Raw genomic sequence first — 16,713 nt, 5'->3', positions numbered from 1 at the left:
TTTCCAAAAAAAAAAAAAAAAAAAGCCCATTCCTCTGCTGTGTATTTTGAAAGACATATGAAAACTTTCCTCCTGAACTGTTTTATTTTTGTTTATTTTTTTGTTTATTCCATCTGTCTGCTTCAAAATATAGTTTCTATATCTTGATTTCAGTTTAAAAATCTCCTTAAAACAGCATGTTTTCTCTTTCTTGGTAAGGAGCAGGCAAATCCTAGATCCGTATGTTGCAATTCAGTATAACACATGCAGTGCTGGCACTGCAAGCTGGTACCTCCCCTGAGTCCCAGCTTGGCTCCACCTAGGAATTAGTGCCCAGTTCATATCCTTTCAACAAAGCGTTGTATAATCTCCTTGTAATTGTATTGGGCATATTTACTGTACAATGGAAACAAACTTCAGAGATTCACGTGTTCCATAGAAGGGCAATTGAGATGAAACTCATTTCCTAATATATTTTATCTATGCCAGCAATTTGGTGGTTATTGTATACAGTAAGCAATAAAACTAGTTAAAAGATCATTAAATAACTCCCATGAAGTTATAATAATGCAATAAAAAATCTAACCAATACCAAGCACCGTGCGTCTTGGAGCTTTTTAATCAGTCTTTTCCTGGGCTACAGTCAGACCAGTGACCATAAATCTACCAGCTATCCAATCTCCAGCACCACATTTCCTCCTTTGCTGGGAGTTCTTGGGCCACCATGGAGAGAGAGACAAAATCTTAAAATACTCACTATGGTGTGCCAAGCAACTGTTCAAAGCTAGAGAAATTGCTTTGAACAAGGCAGAAAGAAGTTCTGATTTTAAACTTCCATATTAAAGTGGTAATGAACTGCATTTTTGTACATAGCTTTGAAAATCCCCACTGTGGAATCATGCACTATCAAGGGTCATTTTAATAACATTGATTGTTAAAAGACACAGCTCCCAGTGTAAAACCAGAACTCATTAGAATTCAGGATAAAGCTGATTACAGAGGAATGCGTAAAATTGAATATTAAGAAGATTAAGAAGAGCTGGGCATCAATGCTATATTCCAAAGGGAAATCCATAATGTGCTTACTGTCCCAATCAGCGGTACCCAAAGGCAATGTGTACCTCTGTGAGTGTGCCCTACTGGAGAGGGAACTCTGAGAGTTTGGCCAAGGGTAACTATAAATATTAAAACCTTTATTATCAATGTTTGATAGAAACATAAAAAATTTATAGTTGTGTACAAATTCTTTCTTTTGCAGAGAAGACGCATGAGATCTTATAGTGCTCCTGATAAGTCACCCTCATTTTTTTCCTTTCAGATAAAATCTAATTATTTCTGCCCAAATTTCTTTCTTTCTTCAATGGAGTTAGTGTCATCCAAAAGAAGCAAAACAGAATGAATAGCCGAAGCCCTGTATAGAGCTAATAGTAGATTCTGTATCAAGGTCATTCAGACGGGCTGCTGTGCTATGTTTTTTTTTTTTTTTTTTTTTTGTTAATTTACAGTCTTGTAGCCCCTCTGCCTCCTTTTGCTATTCAGTATGTGTTTGTCACAGACTCTCTCATTTAGAAACAAATGCATTCAGACATCTTTGGTACTTACAAAAGCATAGTCTCAAATCACAGCAATTATTAACATAACAGTAACACACAAGAGTTGCTCCAGCATATTGCAAAACCTGTGAAGCTTTCAATGCACTCTGTAAGTGTATGAGGTAGAAATGAAAGGCAAATATCTACCTAAATGTAAATTTCCTCCTCCCCATAACATCTAAATGGAATTACTTTCCACATTGTTGAGAAGATTCATTAAAGGGACACAGAATCTTAAGAGTGAAAACCTCCTTGTTTTGTAGTTGTAAGCTATATGAGACGTGGCAACCTTTATATATTTAAAATATGATTATTATAATTGAAATGTAGAATTAACCAATCCTGCACTATTTATGATAACGGAGCGTAAATACAGGCCTCCTGCACAATACAGTGTGCCAAGAAGCTAACTTAGAAGAGGTTATAGTAAGGCAAAGCAGATGTTTATTAATTTTCCTAGTAGCATTATAGGAATTAATTTTATAGTTCTGTTTTGAAGTACACCAGAAATCAGATAGGGCAAATCAGCTCTCCATGCTTTACTACTGTTTTCTGCCTTCTTAGTTGATGTCTTTTAAGTGATCAAAGAGACAGGGCTCACCAAGGCCCTTTCCCTGCTCCAAGCATCACCTCCAGTGAGGCCCCAACTCAGATGAATTTCTATGTGACACTCTGCAACACGTAATCAATAACCTCTTCGGCTGGTCATGTGCCTGGTGCAGGTATATTAACGTTGTTGTTGAAGGAACATTTGAGACACAAAATGAGAAGGAACCAGTCATTTAAAATATTTTCCTAGGCTTCCTGTCTTCCCGTATCATTTATACTACTATGCCAGCATAGCCCCCTGCGATATAGTAGGCCTGCAGAAAATAATGTGAATTGTTTTAGTTATCAGTGAAACTAGACTTCATGGCCAACATGGTATATACAGCTGTATAAAATTGTGTGGATTTTCGTATGTTTTGAGCAAAAGTGCACTAACCTGCCATAGATACAGGTTTAGACATAGCTATGTGTTTGTGGTGGTGCTACTATTGCACTACTAAGTAACAATGTTCAGTTCAGCTACATTGCTGTAAGTTTATTTAATTTAGAATAACAAAAGCCATGATAGTATTAAGATAATCGAAACTATGTGAATATCTGAAGTTTCCTTTGTGTAAATCACTCTATTTTTGAATAGACAAGGACTATAATACACTGTGCTGCAGCCTAGGACGAAGTACTGTGTGTTGTAAAGAGTTTCAGTAAATGTCCATGGACCCTCTCAGCTGTAAATGAATGTTTTTGAATAACACCAGTAATCTGAAGGTAATTAAAGTAGTTTATGCAAGGTGCAATAAACAGCTATTGTTGTGTCTACAGAACATTACTTTACGCTATTGTGAAGATGATGTCTTTTTAGCCTCCTAGCTGTTGTGAAAAAAAAATTCAGAGGCCACTAGTCTGAAAGAAACAAGGACAAGATAATAACTAGAGACGCAATTAATGCCTGTGCTTTGGAATAGTACAAATTGTTACAACAATCACAGAGAAAGCTGTACAGAGGTTATAGGAAGGCAAGTTAATGCAATGCTTAAAAAAAGAATTAAACAAAGAGTGTTAGAAAGACCTAAATTACAAGAGCAAAGAAATGAAAATACAACTTAATAAGAAACAAATGTCGCATGCTGTGTATTAACAGTGGAATGCTTGCAGAAAATATGGAAAAGTCTTTGTTTACTCAACCCTGACTCATGGGCAAAGGTTTACATAAACTGGGCTTCTTTCCTGATCACAAGTATGTGGGAAGTCCTATGGGGATGGGTAGTCAATAGGGCTTCTCAGTCACTTGAAATCAGGCACGTTTGGACTCAGTCATTTAGAGTAAAAACGTGGTCCCATAATTGTCAGCAAAAAGCACCCATTTTATTACTGGGGCCAGAGTCCCACTGATGTGCCAGGCTCTTCATGTTTTACCAGTACTGGTAAAACAGTACTGGCCTCAAGAGCAGCAGCACAAAGTCCTGAAGTCGGGTTCAGTCATGGGATTTCAGCCCTTACTCCTGTACATCAGCACATATTGCTGTGTGTATTCCCAAACAGTTTCTGGCGCTCTCCTTCATTTATTTGCAGGAATGAGCACTTGTCTTATGTGCAAAGAAGGATACAGAGTGGTAGTAAAAATTGTCTTTAATGAACATACAGAGCAGATCCTGCTTTCAGTTGTGCCCTTTCAACTCCACTGAGGTTGAGGTCATCTTGCCTCTTACCAGGAGTCTGTCTTAAGCCTGCATCTCTTCCAGAAAGCCTGAGAGCCTTTGGGAGGATAGGTACCAGGACCAAGGAAGTGGGGGTTTATACAGAGGGACGTCAGAGCAGGAAGGAAAAAGTCACCTTTAAAGGACCACAGCAAGTAATGTAAGCCCTCGCTGCAGTTTGTGGTAATGAAAGTAACTCGGAACAAATAAGTATCTGACTCAGAACCAAGATGCAGCTGACCCATTCTGAATGGGAACTAGATTGCAGTTAACCTATTGCATCACTAATTTAACCTTCCCAAGGGGAAGGCATGAGAGTTACATACTTTTTTTCTGCCTTTCAAAAAAAAAAAAAAAAGCCCAATAATTCAAAGAAACGTCTAATGTTGGTAAATGTGCATATGTACTTGATGTATTGAACTTATTGTACTTGATGTAATGTACTTGATGGATTGAACTTATTCCCCTTTTTGTGTGCTGACATCCTACACACTGCACAGGGAGATTCTACAGATGTACAGAAATGCGGCACAGGATGGGATGTTTCTTTATGGCATTTCCGTGTGCTTTAAATCTCTGAAGAGTTTTCTGTGTGTGTGTTTTATATTGAGTCATTAAGTACAAAAACAAACTTATTCACAAACCAACTTTGATCTAGATTTCCTGTGATTTATCTCTGCTGTCTATAGCATGCACTGAAACCCTACCTGATTGTTATTAGCTCCCCAAATATTTATATCATTCCAGATAATCAATGCTTATCACAGTTAATACAGATGTTACAAGTTCCTCAAAGAAAGGCACTGTCAGCATAATAGCATTTTAATTATTGCAGCATATGTTTTCAAATGGGTCTTTTGTTTACAGTATCAATTAAACAGAGTAACCATATATATCTAATTAATAGATGGTGTTAAAAGTATCGTACATGTAAATTACAGCTTTTCCCACAAAGTATATGAACCAATAAGGCAATGTCTTGGAGGTATTAATGCTCACTTAATTAATTTAAATCATGTTGCTAGTGCTGTTTTCTGTTCTCATTCCCTTGCGTTTGCACTCTCTACAGGATGTTTTTCATTCAAGTGCTGTGTAAAACAAATTTGCTTGTGGGGGTTTGGTGATATAAAGTATCTGACTGGCACCAGTACATTAGTTATTCTACATGTAACTGAAAACATAAATGCAATGTTTGGAGAAGTAGAGATAGCAGCATCTACTGGTTAGAAAGACTCAGAAGACATCATTTTTGTTATCAAGTGTGCTGTAAGTTCATGGGGAAGTTCAGCAGAGAACATGCTGAGCCCTTCTGTCCCTTGGCTTCCCGGCTTTATGCAGCCTCTTTACTCCCTGCATCTCTTTGAAGTTCTCTGAGGAGAAGTGCAACGTGTTTTGTTGTTGTTTTATTTTTTAATTTTTTAAAAGAAATTTCAGAGAAAATTGCTGTTTTACCCACCTTGTAAGGAAAACTTGACATTCATCTATCTCCCTAATAGAATCTAGTCTAAGAACTTCACAAGAATATTTCTACAGGCAGTTCATTCATGCTTTAAAGAGGGAAATTATGTTTTGGTCTCTCTCTCTCTTAAAAAATGTACTTGCTATGAAAGATATCAGGAGCAAATTCTGCATTAAAAATATTGTTTATTCACTGCAGTTCCTAGTAGCATCACCTTGACAGAAAGGAACAATCCTTTACTGGGAAGACTATTAGTGTGGTGATCTTCCATACCTTAACTATGTGCACACTGCAATCTAAAATCTGCTTTACTTGCAATCTGAAAATTGCAGGTAAAAGTTACATTTTGCCATTAATGATTATTATTATTTTAAATAGAGGAGCCTGCCATGTCTGGATCTGAAGTAATTTTGGAAAAACTTAAAATATTTGCTAAGTATATAAGAGGCATACCTTGCTCTTTCAGGGATGTGTTTCTTCTCCATTTTAAATAAATAAATAAATAAATATATACACATATCCTCTTTATCTGATATTTGATAGCCTGGAAGTTTGAAAAACAAAAACATGGAAGTATTTCCCAGGTACAAAGACTATTGACCATAGAACTGGTTTAAAGCCAGGAGAAAGACAGTTCAAACAGAGGAAAGGCTCTTATCATGAGATTTCCCAAGGATCTGGATATTGGCCCCTTTATACATTTTAGCATCTTTATATTGACAGGAGTACAAGAATTGATGTATCAGCCATTTCGGCAGTCTGACCTTCAATGGCAACTTCATTCTGAGCTGTAGTAGAAGTCTTATGTATGTCTTCTTTACTTGCTGTAGCACTGGATTATAATGCAAGACATTTCTGGTTTAATTTACTAAATACTTCAATAAAACGTTTAAAATAATATGTATATACATCTGCTCATATTCTTGGTACTTCTAACTCACAATGCTTACAATATTCAAAGTTTTCTGGCAACTCCTGGCTTCTGGAGTCAATGGATTAGTTGGAAATTCAGCTACTGTTCAAAACACAGGCTTCAAAAACACCTGTGAAATATGAACTTTTTAGTTAAGATTCAAAAAGCACGTAATATTAAGTTAAATGTGTATTTAGGAGAGAATAAGTTGGTCAAACATGTATTTGAGAATTTATAATCTGTCTGGATGTGCCTTTGCCTGCTATTTCTTGGCAGACATGCAGACTGACTATTTTACAAGTAACTCTGGGCAATCACTGTAGGTCTCTAGACTATTTCTAGGTTGTATTTCTAGTTACATTATCTGTCAAAGGCATACCTTTTCTGCTGGAAAATGATCTCTTATATATCACATTTACTGTTGGTTAGTAGAGCTCAAGGAAAAATTTGGATCAGGGCTTTTTTTTTTTTTTTTTTTTCCCTACAGGTTTGTTTTATACAGGACCTGTTCAGAAACACTTCCATTGTTGTATATACTTTGGCTTTATGAATTCAAAGGGAGGTATTGAGCTCACTCAAATGGTTTCAAGACCATTGACCGCATCACAAGACTATAAGACTACTTCATCTTTTTATAAGACTAATTCATTTTTTTTTGTGATTCATTTGTTTGCTTTTGTACTACAGCTCTGCTGAAGGTTTCTGGCTCTTGCTGTGTGAACGACCATCCCGTCCATATACAAATTGTACCAAATCAGGGTTAATATTAGGTGCACTGATATTATATTCACTTCCTAGATGCGTCAGCGAGAATAAAGGTCTAGCTGTTGACCGGGAAATGTAAAAATACAATAAAATTTGAGAGAAAAAGAAAAGACAATGTTAGTTTTGCAAATTCCATTTTAAGATTAAGGAAGTAGTCATAGGAGGTAGTTTTAATCTTGCATGCTCCTCAGTTGATTTGTACTTGTTACATACCTTCATCATCTCTTCTAGCCGTTTAAAAATATAGCGAAAGGGTTTTAACTCTGATAGTTAACTTCAAGCTAAAACCCCTTATTCTAATGTACAGACGTGTATTTGTGAGCTGTATCCTCACTGAGTTCATCTACTTCATTGATCTCACTGAACAATAACAGCAGGAGATTCAGTGCCACTGAACCTGTGTGTGTTAGAAGGGCAGTAGATTAACAGTTGATCCACTGTTTTCTTTCAGCATAAATTGGTTCTCCTCAAGTAAAGTTTTAGGTCACTTCTGGGGCATCATTGCAGGTAAATGAGCACTGATTTTATTAGCCTCCCTGGTAGATAAGAAGGTTTTAGTTTTAATGAATGCAAGATCAAATATTTGACAGAAAGTGAAAAGCAAAGACTGGAGGTATATATCTTAAAGTGAAAGAGGGAGGAGAATGAGTTTAAAAAGAATAAAACACATTGTTTAGTCAAAAAGAATGCTACAAAGGTCTCTGCGTGAATCTTGGGTTCCAGGAGTTTCTGCCAATTCCTTTTATTACTATTTCAAGTAACCAGGTACATATGGCATGTTTGTAAGTAAAGCAGTCAATGAAGTTAGTTACACCTCTGCATTTATTACCTTACCCCTGAGTATTATTAACTTTTACATTCCCCATAAAATATAATTTATCACTTAAATAATTTGCTTTGTGTCAGGGTTCAGTGTGCTCCAGTGCTTTCCTGCTCATTAAATGAGATATTTTTACTTAATGAGCCCAGAATGTCCTTTGCATTTAACATTAGAATTGATTTCAAACACTCCATTTTTATAACATATTTGTGTGTAATTTCAGAATGTGGACTTCATCCCACAATCTTACACTGAAGAAAAAATGAGCTACAAAGAATAATGATCCATGAATTCTAGAGAGCGACACAGTAAGTATGGGTGAATAATTTGGAAAAAAAAGAAAAAAGGAAAAAAAAAACTCACTATTAACTACCTGTACTTTACGTTCTTTGGTCTAGTTTGAAAGTTTGACTTATTCTTTGAGTCTGATGTTGCAGTTATTACACACACAAAACTCCATTAGAAAAGTGCTTTTTTAAAGGACAGCAAGATGCTGATTGCTCTGAAATTAACAGAATATAAAAATAATCCTATCTTTTGATGTACTCATGTGATATACTGTTTCATGTAACAGGTATTCTTTCAAAGATAGAGAGTTCACATAGAAAATATGTATTCATAGGATAAATGAATATCATGGAACTATAGCAATATACTTCTAATGGGGATCTGATTCAGCTCTTTGTGAATACTCACTTAGCAATTAATCAAAAAATGTAAGTAGAGAAGTCGTCTGTTGTGCAGTAAATCATTTACTCATAACAGTTACTAGTACAAAAAAAACAACCCAAAATTCTGAGTTATCTCAGTGATTCTAGAATAAATACTGTATCATTGCACCTGAAATTTTGCTGCCAGCTAGATCTCAGGGAGTCAACACGTAGGTGAATCGTGGATTCACAATTGGGTATTCTTTTGAGTTCCATTATAACAAAAGTAGCCATCTACACATCAGCAGCACACCAATAATGTGCCGAGTGCTAGTCTGATAAATCAGGGGCTCTTGATCCATGGCAATAAGCACGGCAAGAAATGCTCAGTAAAGGATAGTAAAGTTGAAATTTAATCCCATACCAAATGCTAATATTGTAATGTAAATAATTTTTATTCTCAGTAAAAAAGTGAAAAAATAGTAACTTAGAGAATAAACAAAAATAAAACATCGGTATATTTAACTGAAATTAGAAGTTTAATTTGCAGACTGTTTTCAGCCTTTTATGTGTATTTATCCACTGTTGCACCTTCTTGCCTGATTAACAGCTTGGGCCTCTCACTCTGTCTGCTCCACAGGACTAGGTGCTTTGCCTGGACTTCTTTTCCTACAGGGCATGTGCAATCATACAACTGCTGTGAGTCAGCTTGGTGTGTTGGAAGCTTATACTTTGAGATGTGCATTGGTTACCATGGCATAGAGTGAGTGAAGGAGCACAAGCATGAGGGAGCACAGGTCCCTTAACTGCAGGTAGGCAATCTGTGCCTGGGTGTAGCTGTTCAATGCCTTCCTCAACACGCCACCATTGTTGCCAAGGGAAATATCAAAATTCTTATTTGACTGACAGTACCACGTTATCGGATACAAGGATTTTAAATAATGACATAATAATACTTTATGAGGCCATGTAATGCCATATAAATCAGGGAGAAGAGGAACAGTTCCTTAACTGTGGTAATAGGAGTAGCATAGTAGTGTAATTGTCCATACAGGTGTACTAAATATGAAATCTTTATCTTTGTTATGTAGTGAGAGAAAAACAAACGTAAAACGTAGAATCAACTGTTGATTATAATTTAGTGAAGGGTGAACACACCCAGGTTACTTATTAACACTTTCATATAATTGTACAAGCTATTAAGTAACAGGCAGCTCTGATATGGATTGCAGAAGCAATGTCATCAGATGGGTAACGTATAAGGAAACCTACGTTCTTCTTCTGGTGCTATCACCAGTGAGTGCACCATGTTCCCATAGAAAATCACTTTATTTTGCTTCTCCTTACTGTTCTTTGTCCATTTTGTCCATTTAAGCTGCAGAAATTTAAGACTGGTGTGTTTGAAACTGTAACCCGAATTAAGAATATGCTTTTCACTGTAGAAAGAGAGGGAAGAGTTATTTATTTATTTATTTGTTTGTTTGTTTTCCCCTCAAAAAATAGTACTACAGTTTGCTCCAGAGAAATATCAAAATATCATTTCAGATACTTAGTGAAGTCCATAATATTGTGGCATATTTATATGGACTGATCAGACCTCAAAAGATAAAAGGTATCTTTAGTACAGAATCAGAAGAAAAAAAAAGTGCTTTTCATTTCATTACAGTTTTCAGGAGGGGTGCAAAGTATTTAAAATTTTTACTTGAATTATTTTACAAAATTGCGATTATTGTTTACTGCTATGTTTCAAGCTTCAATGCCAAATGATTTATCTTTTTAAAAGAAAAAAAAAAGTGATTTCAGCAAAACAGCTAACTGGAATTGAAATCCATTAAAAATGAATTATCTCCTTTACTCTGGGCAAATGATAATTTGGTTGCTAAAAATAAAAATAGTGTGGATGCCTCAGTGTATGCAGAATGGAAAATGTGATGATTTCACCTACTTGACAAGTTACTGTGATGGGCCAGCAAGGCTTCTGGGAGAGGGGTTTTCTGCGTTGCTGAGTTAGAGTCAAGACTGGCCCATGGGTTGCTATAAAACAGGAACTTTCTTCCTCTTTAGCCTGTACCAGTCTTACTGAAAATGAATTTTGAGAAAATGCAGGAATACTCTATAGGGGTCACTCTGTCTGTTCCTGTGACTGACCAAGACTTTTCATTTTATTACCTTTGCTATGAGTCTTTCAGATGTGTACAGCTGAACATGGCACAGATAATTCTTCCTACCAGGGAACTGCTAATACTGTTTTTTGATTGCTGTAATTGTTTTGGTTACGGTGATTTTTCAGTGTGAATTTAAGACTGGGTAAAAGTATGGTTTCTTGTAGAAAGGCTCTGTCAGACCAGAAAAAACCTGCAACTTACTGCAAACCACACACGTGATGTTTTGCAAAGCTGCCGTCATTGGCCCTAATGAAAATGGACTGAAAAGTGCCCTGCAGCCTAACTGGAGGATCTTTATCTTTATACAGGGTTATCTCAGGAAAGTGAGGAGTGCATCAACCTAGGCTAATACCCTGATATTCTTCTGCTATTCATATTTGCATGTCTGAGACCAGAAATAGTTAAAGGGGAGATGGATGTCAGATGGGTATGTGTGTCCTTTAATCTGTATTCAGTGCCTGTATCAAAGGCTCCAATATGTGCATGTGTAGGCAACAAATTTCACTTAGATTTATATTTGGTTTGTAAATCCACCATTCATAGTTGAGAAATAATCTATGCAGTTTCAGGAGAGGGTAAGATAAAGGTGCTTATCAGATTCCTTTTGGGAATGGCAATAAGTAGTTTATAGCCAGTTTCAGTTAACATAAGCTTTCCATAAATAAGATACATAACTTTTTACATGTGTAGACTAAGGCCAAAGGCTCCCTTCACTCTTTGAGAGCACTGACATTAAATTTTTTATTAGTACCCGTGATGAATAATGCACTTGACTACAGTTTTGACTGTACCATTGAGAGAAACTACCATGTATTTCTTGGAGATGTTCATAAATAGACAAGTTTAATGCTGAAAAGTTTTTTTTAAAATTAATTCCTTCTTTTTCAAGTTTAAGTTTTTTCGCTACTGATGTGTGCACCCTTTCTAGCAGCACTGGTATCCCTGTTGCTGCTCTCATATTGTTTGTGTTCCTGCGGCTGGCTTTCAGGCTGTCACTTCTTTATGTCCTAAGGCAATGTGCTAGACTTTTATAAAAGAGTCCTGGATCTAATATTGCTGCTGTCACACACTTTACTCATACTGTGTCTACCTGCAGACGCTCACAAACTCTTGCAGAGAAACGTACACTGCAGTTCTTAAATCTTCTGAACACTAAGAATTGTCTTGGTTCGCATTATCTGCCTTGGTGTGTGAGTTCATTTGTGGGATTTGTGCACTCTCCTGCTTTTATATAACAGATTCTTCACACTTTGCTATGTGCCTTTTAGTACTTGTACTGACTGTAGTATTTTGTTTGCAGTGCTCCCATATTGGTTTCAATTCAGCTGGAATAACTTCCCTTCATTGCAAAATTTCAGGCTTCATTTTAGATCGTCCATAACCTCTTTCTGGGTATTTTTTACCGAACTGCAAACACAATCTGTCCTTTTACCAGGAAGTTAACACTTCTCTCCCTATTGTGACATCATTGTAGTTCAGTCTGAGATCAATTCCAGACCCTTCTGTGTTTTCTCTCTTTGTATTATTTGTGTGAAACGGAATTTCATGGATTGGGAGCATATTGCCTGTTGACTGATTCAAATCTCTTTCTAACCACTGAAAGTTTTAAAGGAGCTTGAAAGCAGATATTTGCTGAAAGCTGTGAGTAATACGGGGCAATCTTTAATAGTGTCCCAAGGTCCTGAGAAGTGAAACTGCAGCAAGAAGTGCTAGCCACATTACATTTCATCTGAAATTCTGAATTTTCTGAATTTTCATCTGAAAATTGTAATTTAATTACAGAAAAAAGAATCTGAAGCAAGTCCTGGTTTGTGTCCTAGAACTTTGCCAGTCTGCAACTATTTCCTTCTTTTACACATTAAGTGCACAATGCACATTTTCACGAGGAAAATGGGCTTGATTCTCATTAGGTATCGTACTGTATTAACGGTTTTGTCTCACTCATATTTTATTCATTAAATAATATTTGTCAATGTGTTTTTCTATTTTAAACTCTTACTGTAAAAGAGAGCATTATCACCTACAAGCATTTGATTCCTAGAGCGAATGCCAATACTATCCAGTCATGCCATAGTCTCCTAATTATGCTGAGGGTTTCTTTCCTAACAGCATTTATTTTAGGGTGTCAACAATACTTCAGTTAAATGTAGTGTAAAGTGCACTTATTTAGCAAACTTGTCCTTCAGAAAAGGTTTTTTTTTGTCTTTAAAACACCACTAGATTGTTTCTTTCTGTCAGTGCAGGATACAGTAGAAATCTTAAATCAATAACACTTTTTATTCCTACGCAACTGATGCATAACATCCTTCTTCACACAGAGGTTTAATGTGTTGTAAATTAATTATCTGGAATGAGTACAGGGTCAATGGACCTTGGTATGACTGGGTTGTAATGTTAAAGTGTTCCATTTCCTACCAGCCCTGCTCAGCTCTCTTGCCGAGTCTTTTTTATGTGTCAGTTATGCCATCTTCTGCAGTTTGTTCCCTTAAGTGTTGTTAATGCCCCTCTAGGTCTTGATCAATAGGAAAAATTTGCTTTACCATAAATTTGTCCAACAATTTTCTTTCTTCTGAGGACAGAGTATCTTCATTAACTGTATAACTTTTCTTAGTAAACTGCTCTTACTCTTACAGAAGCTTAAAAGAATAGCCTTTGTTTTCAATCACATTGAACTTCCAAAAATTTTGAATAAGCAGATACAGACCTAGTTTTTGGTTTTAGATACCTAAGAATAAACCAGCCATGCTTGAGGTTTCTGACTGAAGTTTTGCTTTACTGCTTCTATGCAGTAAACCACATAGCTGAGTAAAACTGCTATTATCTCTGAAAAAATGACGAGAGATTCTCAACCATGAACAGTGCAATTAAAACAGGTGTTCACTGGCTTTAAAGTAGTCAATTTCCTTTAAAAATCAGAGAGGCCACCTCCATATTTTTTTTGAAGGCAGCTTGGCTATTAGTTGCTAGGGTAACAAGATCCAAGATAGTGAATAAGGCCTGTCCATGCTGCACAGAAGTATGGGGGTCAAAGATAAGAATGAAATGATGGTAGGAACATTCAATTACAGATTGTTTCTATTTATTTTTTTACTGGAAGAAGGATGGTCAAAATATGTACGTTCATAACTAAAAAGGTACTGATAACAGCATTTTAATTGTTATTGCTGAGTACCAGAATACACTAAAGATTTTAAGTAGCAAACCCGTCTAATCTCACTGGAAAAAAAAAAGAGATACTACTTAAAACTCGTGGCATGTTGGTGGGATCCAATTAATGTACTGCGCTGTGTCAATGTCACTTTCATAAACTTTTGCTGAAGTGCTTTTCCTACTGTATGTTGAATGATGTTGTCAGGACTGTGAGTCGGGGGTACGGTGGATTCAAGTCTACTTTACTTCCCTTGATGAAAAGGTCACTGCCACTTGTAAATCTGTTTTACTCCCTGCACAGTTGTTAGTGTCAAAGTCTGTCAGCTCTGTGGGATGTTAAAGTTATACAACTGTGGTAGGAACAAGGATCACAAATTCCCAGGTGGTACGTCCCAAGAAAAAGTCTCTGATCTCTGTGTAAAAGTTCTGTAGAAAGTTTTTCATCCAGGATTGTCAGCTCACTTTGGCTTGATTGCAGAAATAAACAACATTTCTGTTTCATGCCTCCCATCTGGTGGGCCTTCTTCGATGATAGCTCATCACAGGGCCACTTATTATGTCTGTAGCCCACAGTTGCAAGTGAAACAATCTCCTCTGCTTTATTTTTTTAAGGCTATGAGGGCTCCAATTAGAGCACAATTAAATCTTGGCCTGCATTGCGTTATGTGATTATGTTTTGACAAATCATCACAATAGATCAGCATCACAAGTCCTCACAATTATTCATAAATTTGAAAAATACAAGAATTAAAGAAGAAAGAAAACAACTGACCAAAGTGGAGGAGGGGGGGGGGGGAAGAACCCCCCAAACCAACTTTCTAACCAAAAAAAGTAACTCTTTTTTCCCCCTTACTTAGATAGAACATCATCTGAGCTGTTTTGTGCATACGTAAGGGAAGGCTGTAATTCAGCGGTTAGCCAGTACAAGTGGTCATAATTTACTAGTGAACTGCAGCAAACGCAACCAGAGCAAAAACAGCTGGAGTGCCAACAGTGGATGTGTCCTGAGCTTGATTGACTGCAACATAAATCGTTTTCCAAGTTTTGTACTCTGACTGAAGAGAAGATGGACATGAGGTTCTTTGCATGTGAAGTACGGCCAGCGCTTTTAGGTGGTCAATTGTTTGCTTAATCCAAAGGCCTCTGCTAAGACAGAGTCTTGAGTTTTTCACGCTGTGAGGAATTTCCATGTGACCTTGCAACTAAATTGATTTTTGATCTGAGTGGAGTGGTGTGCTGCTGAGGAGACAGAATGGGACCCGAAGGGAGCAAACACTGAATCTTTTTGGCTTGACTTTCAGTCAAGGTAACTCACTGGGGTTCCTGAAGGTGATGCAAGTAAACATCTGCCAAGTGAATCTCTGTGTCAAGGCAGCCATTGTGGGCCAACTGAGGTAGGCAGCTGTGGGTACATGTATATCAGTGTGCCAAGGAGCCATCAGCTTGAGAAGGAAGAGGGGATGCCAAGATTCTGGTTTCATTTTGCCTCATTTTTGACCAGGAAATGCTCTTCATCCATTCCTGGATCTGACCTAAAAGCTGCTCCATACGTTCATTTCAATGATACAAAAAAAGAATCTTTAATATGAAGGTTTTCTTACTGTCTGCGAATGATTTGAGTGACAGATGAGCAAACAAACAATCAAACAAAACAAACAAACAAAACAAAACAAATCACCCTAAAATTTTAATTATTGAGGAAAAACAATTCACTTCAATCTCTATTAATCACTTATTTTTATAGATGTCTTTCAAGATGACAGACAGTTTGCCTTTAAGATCACAAACATTTCTTCTTAATTCTCCCTCCCTGCCTCCTGAGGGAATTAGCATATAAAAATTCACCTTTTCCCTTTCTTATCAGATTCATTTCTACTGTTTGAAATTGCTAAAAAACAAATCATAGATATTTGTACTTACATAATTAGAAAGCTGAATAGGTGCCTGTCATATCAGTGCTCATGTTTACCAAAGACTCACAATGTTAGACAGAGGGCATGTCTGAGGAATGTAAACAAACATCCACCTTATCAGGACTTTTACCACTGAGAAATAGAAAATAACATTTTTTCTTACCCTTCTGTCCTCCATTATCCCTCCAATTCCCTAGGCTTTGCTCAATCTTCATATATTTCATATTTTTCAACTTTTCTAGACACATGTAGATTAAGAACAATTAAGAAGGGTAGGAATGATTCACCTAGGCAGGGAGGGAGGTTCCAGACTCTCAGGTCTTCATGTACCCAGAAGATGGGTATCTGGTATCTAGCTTTTTTATCACTCAGAAATAAAGTGAAGGAATGCATATATGCTAATGTGTTTGTATACGCTTTGGGGACAATTTAATCCTTTATAAAACTAGATTTTCATATAATATAAATTTATAAAATAAATGCTATACATATTTCAACAGAAAATTATATATCTTTTTCTGAGAACACATATCCTGGCATCTGAGTAATCAGATTTAACTTGGACAAATCATCTACATATATTTCTGGGCAAAAAGGGAATAAAGCCTAGGGCAACGACTCTGCTAGTATTTAGAGAGCTTTGGACAAGTTGCTTATTGATCAAACCTACTGACTAAATATTTGAGATCATTTACAGACAACAAAGTGTTTAGAGCCTTTTGTGGGACTTGCAGACTTTCTGGAGAAAAGGTGTGCCTACATGTACAAGTACCCTGTAAAAATGGCTTTTCCATCCCCTTATTACATTAATTTTAAATACTGATTATTGCAATGATTGTAAAGTAATGTGGTCCTTCTGATAAATGAGAAAAAGCTTAAGTGCTACCTGAGTCCATGAGTCTTATTTAGCCATCCCATTCTGCATGAAAAACTGATCCAAAATTGCCTTCTTGGATTGCCACTTTGCAGTTGTCTTGTTTGCTTTTGTATCATTGTTGCCTGAACACCTGCACAGCAGCATCTTCCCGTTATTGCTGATGCATGTCTCTTACATTTAGTGCTTA

The 16,713-nt window shown here is 36.6% G+C and overlaps 1 long non-coding RNA gene across 4 annotated transcripts in view; it reads left to right on the top strand.

Moving 5' to 3' along the window:
- The window catches only part of LOC137860594 (uncharacterized), a 116,289-nt gene that overhangs the window by 44,550 nt on the left and 55,026 nt on the right, over positions 1 to 16,713 (top strand). For all 4 annotated transcript variants that reach the window (XR_011099071.1, XR_011099073.1, XR_011099072.1 and 1 more), the window contains 2 exons: positions 7,995 to 8,079; positions 9,062 to 9,233. This is a non-coding gene — a long non-coding RNA (uncharacterized lncRNA). The remainder of the gene's footprint in view (positions 1 to 7,994; positions 8,080 to 9,061; positions 9,234 to 16,713) is intronic.

The sequence above is a fragment of the Anas acuta genome, chromosome 8 (assembly GCF_963932015.1).
Source record: "Anas acuta chromosome 8, bAnaAcu1.1, whole genome shotgun sequence".
NCBI classification, from domain to species: Eukaryota; Metazoa; Chordata; class Aves; order Anseriformes; family Anatidae; genus Anas; species Anas acuta.
The sequence above is the reverse complement of the archived record's forward strand: the minus strand, read 5'-3'. Positions and strand labels throughout refer to the sequence as shown.